Below are 9,338 nucleotides of genomic sequence, written 5' to 3'. Positions count from 1 at the left end.
TATCTGAGGTTAAGGTCTGGCTGGCAAAGCAATTCGATGTGAAGGATCTAGGAGAAGCTGCATACATTCTGGGAATCCAAATCTTTCGAGATAGGAAAAACCGGACCCTGTCGCTCTCTCAAGCATCTTATATTGATAAGGTGATGGATCGCTTCTCAATGCAAGACTGCAAGAGGGGTCAAACACCCTTTAGGCATGGAGTTTCACTCTCTAAGGACCAGTCTCCCAAGACTGCACAAGAGATTGAAGACATGAGGAAAATTCCTTACGCCTCTGCCGTAGGAAGCCTCATGTATGCTATGCTTTGCACCCGACCTGATATATGTTTCGCCGTTGGCGTAGTTAGTCGTTTCCAATCCAACCCTGGACCCGAGCACTGGATTGCTATTAAGCATGTTCTTAAGTATCTTCGAAGAACTAGGAACTTGATGCTTACATACTCAGGCACTGACCTGACTATGACGGGATATACCGACTCCGATTTTCAAGCGGATAAGGATTCCAGGAAATCCACTTCGGGATCTGTGTTCATCCTTAATGGTGAAGCTGTTGTGTGGAGAAGTATTAAGCAATCTTGCATTGCTGACTCCACAATGGAAGCAGAATATGTGGCTGCTTGTGAAGCATCCAAAGAGGCTGTATGGCTTAGAAAGTTCCTTAAGTATTTGGAAATTGTTCCAAACGTCGACGAGCCCATGACCCTTTATTGTGATAATAGTGGGGCTGTCGCTAACTCAAAGGAACCTAGAAGCCATAAGCACTCTAAACATATTGAGAGGAAATACCATTTGATTCGAGAGATCGCGCAACGCGGAGACGTGGAGGTGAAGTAGATCTCTGGAAGATCCATTCACCAAGGCCCTAGCGAACATGGTCTTCGACCAACTTCGAGAGGGATTAGGCATGTAGGACTACTCACATCTTCTTTGAGTCAAGTGGGAGTTTGTTGTCAATGGTGCCCACAAGAAGAGTAGTAGTGTCTATTTATGTACATTTGATGTCATATAGTCTTACGAAGACTCTTGCTTGTAATTGCTTATTCATTAATAAAAAGTTGAAACGTTCATTCAATCTTCCTTGTCTGAAGCTTTATGATAAAACCATAGTCTTTTAGTCCATAAACAAACTAAACAACTTACGAAGAGACAAATGTAGATTTGCATGAACAAACTCTTCGTAGTTTGCTTAAAATGATATATTCGCAATCTTAGGGTCAAAGGACTATTGACCTCAGTATGATTGTTAGAAGAATCTATGATGTCTGGTTATGAGGCATTGAGAGTTGGAGACTCTATAGTTCTTCTAGGTATCTTCCGAAGGTACTGAATTGACCAGTGCACTTCTAGAGACAATATAAGAACAAACCATTTAACCTCTTATGTCTCGAAGTCACTATGTATGAATTGCATCATGCTTACCTTAATCCTGAAATGAGACATGCCATTTCACACCTTAGTATTCTCATTTGAGAAAGTCAGAGTTCGGACTCACTATGTCATTCCGAACAGGGCCTATTGGTGAAATACTAAGTTGTGAGTATGTCATGAGTAACTTTGTGAAGTTCTCATAGATATGGAATTCATGTACAAGATTGCTGAAATGCAATGTATGTCACCTCATGCTTTGTTCCTTGGAGTGTGAATAAATGAACTGGCCAGTGTCCAAATTGAGTCCTGACTCTTTTGGATGAAACAATGTGACTTGTTAGCTCCTCGTCAATACATTGTTTCTAACTTATTCACAAGCGACAAAGGAGTTGAGGAAATAACAGCTAGAAGGGTAAAATGGTAATTTAGTAAATCCCGACTAGCTGATGACATTCATGAAGGGTAGCATAGATAATATTCAGTGGATCCGCTCATTATAATTAGGTCGAATTCTTGAGTAGAAAATAAATTCATTTGAACCGAGAGATTTTCAGTGTCAGCTCTTTAGTGGAGTCAGTTGGCATTAAGCTAAACTTGGAAAAGGTTTGTGAACTTTTGAGTCCAAGTGTTTAGCTAAAGCTTTGTTCATTTGGGTCCATGAGGTCACTGTCACGAATCACATCGATAGGAATAGTTAAACTGGAAGCTAAGTCAAAACAAGAACGAAAATAGTGAAAATGGTATTTTTGTCTTTTGAGACAAACGATGAAATGAATGTCAATAAATTTTTGACAAGGTCATTTTATGACATGTTTCACTCGGCCATGACTTGATCATTGGGCCTTGTGAATTAATTTCATTTCATAAGAATTTTATTGAAAATTCTTAATGGGCCTTTTTCATGTTGTCATGAACAAAATGGAAAAGCTTCTAGAAGCCCCTTTCTAGAAGGTGATAGGCGCCCATAATACCAATAGGAAGAGAGAATATTTTGTGCATAAATGTATCAAGATACTTGCCAAAAGAAAAAGAGGAAACAAATTTCCCCTAAGAGGAAACATGGTGGGCGCCCAAATGTGGTCAAGAGAGAAGCAAACAAAAGAGGAAACAAATCCAAGGACTTACTTGTTTTGTCTTGGACGTGCACCTCTTTGAAGGAAAAGGGAAATTGGCTCATGAATATGTGATATTCTATAGAAGAGGAAACTACCTTATTGAAGGTGAGACCTCTCCTATAAATAGGAGCCTCATTCCACACTTTTGATTCATGCAAAGTTTTAGAGATTGAGAGCTTCTCTCTCTAGACTTGGCCGCCCCTTCCTCTCTCTCTCTCTAGTTTATATTTTCGATTATTTCTTGTCTTGGCACCTAGGTCCTCACTCGACCTAGTGTTTAGCTCTGCGACTTCGAGACTCGTTCTCAAGTCGTAGTGTTTAAAAGTGCCCACTCACTGATTCCTTCTTTTCGAGTGATTTAGTGATAGAAACTTTCGTGGTTGCTCGAGGTGCCGAGGAAAGGAAGAGAGACGTGCTGCGAGGGGAGACGAGCGTTGCAACTTTCCAAAAGCTTCTACAAGGTTCAAGCTTCAAGAAAGGTTAGTAACTTTAATAGCTCATATTAGTTTTTATTTACATGCACATGCTCTTGTCTAGGTTAGTAAAAACTAGTTTTACTTAAAAAGAAATTTTTTAAAATTCCGCCGCTTAACGAAGCGTTAAACTTTTTCTCAAACCCTAGATCGATTCCAACACTGTCAAACACAGTGTGCCATGACCGTGGACGACTTCCGGAACCTGGTTGCCGTCTTCCGGGCGCCAGGGCAGCCGGGGTTTCACATGGCCCGCGCTTGGGGCAATGTGAGGTTTGTCAACGATAGCGACCCCCCAGCCGCAGGTCGTGGGTGTGGGTCTCGGCAGACGCTTTCGGTGAAGCGCCTCTTCACTTCGGTCGATTGGCCGACTTCCCGGCGGATGAGGGGGCGGCAGAGCTCCCATTTGTGAAGGAGATATCAGGGATGTCGGAGGCCAGCAAGGCAGGTGAGTGGTTCCGTTCTCCCGTGCTAATGGCACTTACCGGGTGGTTCCTGCCCTTCGCTCCGGGCACCGAGGAGGCGCGCCGGGCGAGCAGGCCGCCAAGTCCCGAGGCTCATCTAGCCATTCCTGCTTCTCGAGGTAATTTTGTGGTCTAGAAGTTCTTTTGTCAACAAAATCCTGACCTTTGTTGTTTTGACTTGTGCAGCTGCGAAGAGGCGAGCTCGGAGATTGGCTTCTGCTTCTCGGAACCCCGAGAGGATGGCGGAGATTCGCTCTAGGATCGCTGACCGCAAGTCGAGAGAAGGGCGTGTCGAGGCTGCCAGCCCGGTTGAACAAGAGCCTTAAGCCTCTTTGACGAGGGCTTCGACCTTGGCGCCTTCCGACGAGCACTCTGAGCTCAAAAGGGTGAACTCGTCGGTGGAGTTAGAGGCGATAGAATCTCGAGGCGACTGTTTTCGACATCTCGAGGAGTCCCCACTGTCTTGATGGAAAGGAGTTGTGTCGAAGAGAGACATCGCCTTCTTTCAGGCAGGCGTTACCGACGCTCAAAGGGGCAGTATTCTTATTCACTCTTTTGTAAGCATAGGTTCAGTTTTAACCTTTTCTTTTTGTCGTCGTAGGCGTATGCAAGGGCCGTGCGGAGTGACAAGATTCTGCATGACTTCATCCGGCGCTTGGGGGCCGCCTAGGAAGAGCTTGCTCAGATGAGGGCTAGGCCGGCTCAGGTCGAGCGAGGTTCGCACCCGGGGGCGGAACCCGAGACACTTCGAGACCAACTTCGCGAGGCAAAGGTGGAACTCCAGATCGCCCGAGATTAGCGTGATGGAACCCAGATGTCAGTGGCCAAGATGGCGGGGGAGCTAACCAAAGAAAGGCGAGCTTGTGAGGTGGCGTCCCTATCGGCGGAGGTTTTTCGCACCGAGGTTGCCGACCTCCGAAGACAGCTAGACGCCCGATTCGACGCCTTGGAGACGTCTCACCGTCAGCTCACTTCGAGCGAAGCGGCGCGTGTCTGGGCGGAGCGCGAGCATGACTCTCTGGCGGAGGAGAAAGCTCGCCTCTCTTCCCAGCTTGCCGAGGCGGAGCGAAGAGCGTCCGACTTACAAGACATAGGGATCGAAGAGGCCCGTCGAGTCGTAGTGGTGAAGTGTTGGGAGGCGATCGCTGTAACATCTCGAAATTTAAAAGATAAAAATGTTGCAAATTAGAATTTTGAATGGACGCAAATCAGTGGTTAATGGAAATAAAATATCGACAAGAGTTTATGGATAGAAAATTATGTAATTAATTTTCTAAAGTTTATTTTCATTGATTCAGAATTTAAGTATTAAGAGTTGAGATTAAGGGATTAATTTGCAACATTTAAAGAAAGGAAATATTCTTTTGTGAATGATTGGAAGAAATGGAATTGAAAGGGGTTTAAGGGCAATTTTGGGAAAATTCTAAGCCTTATCACTTAGTGAAGTCGGTCACTCTCTTTAGCTGATAAGAACGAAAAAAAAAAACGCAGAAGAAGGAAAAACGGGAAAGAAGAAAGAAGAAGAAAATCGGGGAAGAAAAGAAAAAGAAAGAAAGGGCGTGAGAGAGAGACCGAGTGAGAGAGTGAGAGAGAGAGAGAGAGAGTGAGACGGAGTTGAGCTCGCCGAGGAAGAGGAAGCTCGGCCGACAGCTCAAGCCACCAGTTCTCCACACCGTGCGCGCTCTCGCCGAGGAAAAGAAATCGCCGCGAGCCGCCGTGGCCGCCGACCGGGAAACGAATGCCGGGAAAGAAGGACACCCACTGAGGAAGATTGAATCTCCCGAAAACAAGGTAAAAGAAATCAAACCCGAATGAATTTTGGAATTTAGGGTTTGAAAGTGAATTTGGGATTTTTGAGTTTCTTGAGTGATTTCGGGAAATTGACTGGTTTTGGATATTGATTAGACTCGGTTGTGATGTTTGTTACTCGAAAATTGTGGATTGAAATTGTTGTTTGGAGTTTCTCTTGATTTTTGGCCGAATTTCACAAAGAGGTTAGGTTTCCTCGTTCATGAAATTGGGGGTTTTAATTTTTTTAACGTGGTATGGTGATTCTGTAACTGTTTGAGGATTCTTGGATTGATTATGCTCGGATTTATGGTGGCTATTGATTTTGGACGAATTTGTTTGGGATTTTCGGTTTTTTTGACAAGTTGGTGTTGATTTGCTTGGTGTTGGCCGTGTGAGGTTGAACTTGAAAATCTGTTTTTTTAAATTAGTGATGATTTTTGCTAGTGATTGTTGAGGGATTTGGAACTGTCGTGTGACTGTTATTGGCGAAATTAAGTGATTTCATATTGAACTTGGATTTGAGAATTGAGTATGAGTAATTGAGGATTTGATGATAATTTTCGGTTGATTCGGAATTTCTTTGGATTGAGTGTTTCATTGAGGTATTGGACAAATTTTAGTGATTCTAAATTAATGGATTATCTCGTGTCACAGGTTCGGAGTTGATGCTTCTACGCGGAAGCATTGGACTCGTTGTGATATGGAGATTATAAGTAAATGACTAATTTATATGCCCCGTGTCGAGCTTATTATCGAGAATGTTTGGAAATTTCTTTGGGTTGTATTTGAATTTAATTGTTGAGCTAATTGAGAACTTCAGAGAACTATTGTGAGAATTCGGAATTGACACTCGTTGAATTCAGATACGTAATAATTCAAAAGTTGGTTATGTTCTATGAAGATATTAATTCCCGAATTGTTGTTGAACGGGTTCTTGTTGGATTTCAAGAAATTAAGCAGAAATGTATTTGAGACTCGTATATGAGTTTTGGGATTTAAAACTCGACATTGGTTTGATGTTTGATTTCTCGTTTGCTCGAGCGTAGCAATAAGTTTGAATATTTTCTTTGGAATTCGGAAAAGAAAAGAACGATACTTGCTTGCTAGAGTTACCTTTCGGGTTTTTAGAGATTGATTGTGGATTTTCCGTTCGAGTTTTCTTGTTCTCCCATCGTTTGAAGTTTTGTCTGAGAACTTGGATTCCTTATAGTGGATATGTCTTTGGGTCCTACGATTATTAAATCGTACGTTTAAGTTTGAGTATTGTGGATTACTCATAGGATTCTGATTCGGATCGGTTTGATTTATCGTGATAGGACTCAAGACTGAAAGTCGTTTAGAGGGTTCACGGAGTAAGTGAACGTCTGGATTCTCGGTTGTAGTGAACGTTCAGGTTCACAGGACGAGCGAGCGTCTCGTAGACGAGCAACTTAGACGCTTATTCTCGAGGTAGGTTATTATAACCCTTCTCTCCTGATTTTATGGTTTGGCCTCAAATATATATTATTTTCGAAATGAAAATGTTTGTGAACGTGCCACGAACCTAGAACCGTTTTTAGAAAATGTGGCGGAACTTCAACTCGGGATATCCGATAATGAAGTTAAGAATATTTTTCGATATTATACATATATCCCGTATTTACGAAAGAAATGTTTCGTATATCCTGGACAAGCCGGTTTCACACACATGTTTACGGTGCGGAGAGTGCACCTTGCTCTGATCAGAGGACTGCCACGGGTTAAGTTGGCAGGCGGCTCAGGAGATAGTACACGTTTTAGAAGTATCTAGGGACACATTTAAATTTCTGTCATTTATATTTCTGCAATTTACATTTCTGCAAGGTATACTTGTACGTGTATGGTGATTTACACGTGACAAGAATAGTATTATTATACGGTAAGTATTATTTTCGAAAATCTTTTTAAAAATCAAACCATTACTATAGCACCTACTGAGCCTCAGGCTCACCCCTATTTCCTCAAATTTTTCTTATAATCAGGATGTGAGAAGGAGAAGGGTTAGGAAGACCTCGGGATTAAGTGTGGTCGAGAGTTTGAAGGTTTCCGCTGGATAGTCTATCAAGTGTCGAAGGTTGGTTTTATATTTTCGTTTTCTTTCTTTTATCTTTGGACTTGTAAAGTAATCAACTGAGTATGCACCGTGGGTTAGTTATGTAAAGTTTATTAGTTTATTTTATATTCTTTAATCACGCCTCATCTTTTCCCGGGGCGTGACAGGGTGGTATCAGAGCTCTAGGTTAAGAATCTCTAGGGAATGCATACTCGGTTTACTTTACACTTATAGTCCATTGATAGTAGTGTTAGAAGGTCGCCGGATGCGAGTCCTTCTAATGTTCCTTTGTTACAAGGATCCTTATGTTCACCAGAGCCTCTTGAGTATGACCGAGTAATGGATTGTTTTCCAGGAAGTGACAACACGTGTTTAGGATGAAGCGCGTGTACGTCTAGAAGTCGATGTTTTTGAAAATCTTAGGACTTCTACATTCACATATTTAAGGATATATGGTTCTGCGAGTTACAGGTTTTTGGATTCAGAAATATCGTAATGCAGTTGGATATAGTCAAAACTCTGCTAGAGTATTGCGTAGAGTTCATGGTAACTAAGCACGAAGCTCGTGCTAGTTTAACATACGGATTGTTCACGAAAACGTACGATGCTCATGACGTAGGGACAAATAGAGGGATTTGTTCTACGTACAATGCTTTCTGGATGAAAGTTGGTGGACCTCGATAAAGGAAGATGATATCGTCTCAATAAGGGACAAGGCTATGATTGGATGCGTTTTGCACTTTCACTATCGAAACCAAGCACATGAAGTGCATAAGGTTAAAGAATGGTGTGAGGGCTTTTTGCTCAAAGGTGCACAGGCCTACGGAAAAGGAAGAGTATGAGATGGAAAATGTTCCGGGATATGGCCTAGACATGTTGGTTGAATAGGGAGAATACATGGACAACCTATGTACGTGAAAGGTAATGTTCTGACATAGATTGATTGTCAACGTATAGAGTTCAACTAGATCTCCATTGGCAAAGAGTTAAGCTACGTATGGAATCTAGGGAGATAGTTTCTTATCAGGAATGCCAAGACCAGGGGATGCAGAATTGTATCATGTAGTCCTACGTTGAAGGACGAAGAAAGTTTTCATGTTATCCACTTCTTCAGCATCAGAAGTCGGCGTAGAAGACGCTAATACCTGATTAGTTGTTTCTGTTGTGGATGAATTTCCCAACGTTTTCCAGAAAAGTTAACTAGTCTGCCGCCTGATCGGGAGATAGAGTTATGTATTGATCTTATCCCAGGTACCTTGCCAATCTCTATTCCGCCGTACAGGATGGCCCTGCGGAATTTCAAGAGTTACGCAAATAGCTTGACGAGTTGACAAGCAAGGGATACATTCGGAATAACACGTCCTCATGGGAAGCAACAGTGTTGTTGCGAAGAGACATGATAGGAGTTTAAGGCTGTACATCGAGTATAGAAAGCTGAATGCAGTAACGATCAAGAATAAGTACTCATTGCCCAGGATTGACGAGTTGTTTGATCAACTGGGAGGATCTCGATTCTTTTCTAAGATAGATATGAGATTCGGGTATCACCATCTGAAGGTTCGTGAGGAGGATATTCCCAAGACGGCTTTCAGGACTCGTTATGGTCATTTTGAGTTTCTGGTAATGCTTTTTTGAATAACGAATGCTCATGCAGCTTTTATGGACATGATGAATCGGGTTTTTCGACCATTCTTGGATCAGTTCGTCATTGTTTTCATTGATGACATTTTGATTTACTCAAAGGATGCGCAAGAACACGAGCATCTTAGAATCGTTTTACTGACTCTTCGAGAGCATCAGTTATATGCTAAGAAGGAATGTGATTTTTGGTTTACATAAGGTTTGGGATGCGTTTTGATGCAAAATAGACGCGTAGTTGCTTATGGTTCTCGTCAATTGAAGGCTCACGAGAAGAACTACCCAACTCATGATCTAGAGTTAGTAGCTATAATCTTTGCGTTGAAGATATGGAGATGCTATCTTTACGGGGTAAGATTTCAAATCTTTTCTGATCATAAAAGTTTGAAATATCTTTTCACTCAGCGAGATTTGAACTT

The 9,338-nt window shown here is 42.3% G+C and overlaps 1 long non-coding RNA gene across 1 annotated transcript; it reads left to right on the top strand.

The window, feature by feature from the left end:
- The first annotated feature begins 4,579 nt into the window (after nucleotides 1-4,579).
- On the top strand, nucleotides 4,580-6,211 carry LOC149407940 (uncharacterized). Its single transcript, XR_016297322.1, has 2 exons — nucleotides 4,580-5,210; nucleotides 5,865-6,211. It is a non-coding gene; the product is annotated as an uncharacterized LOC149407940 (long non-coding RNA).
- Nucleotides 6,212-9,338: the final 3,127 nt, after the last annotated feature.

This window comes from Urtica dioica, chromosome 1, assembly GCF_054948205.1.
Source record: "Urtica dioica subsp. dioica isolate 48M chromosome 1, U.dioica_male_clone48M_v1_H2, whole genome shotgun sequence".
Classification (NCBI taxonomy): Eukaryota; Viridiplantae; Streptophyta; class Magnoliopsida; order Rosales; family Urticaceae; genus Urtica; species Urtica dioica.
Note: the sequence above shows the minus strand (reverse complement) of the source record. Positions and strands in the feature narration are given on the sequence as shown.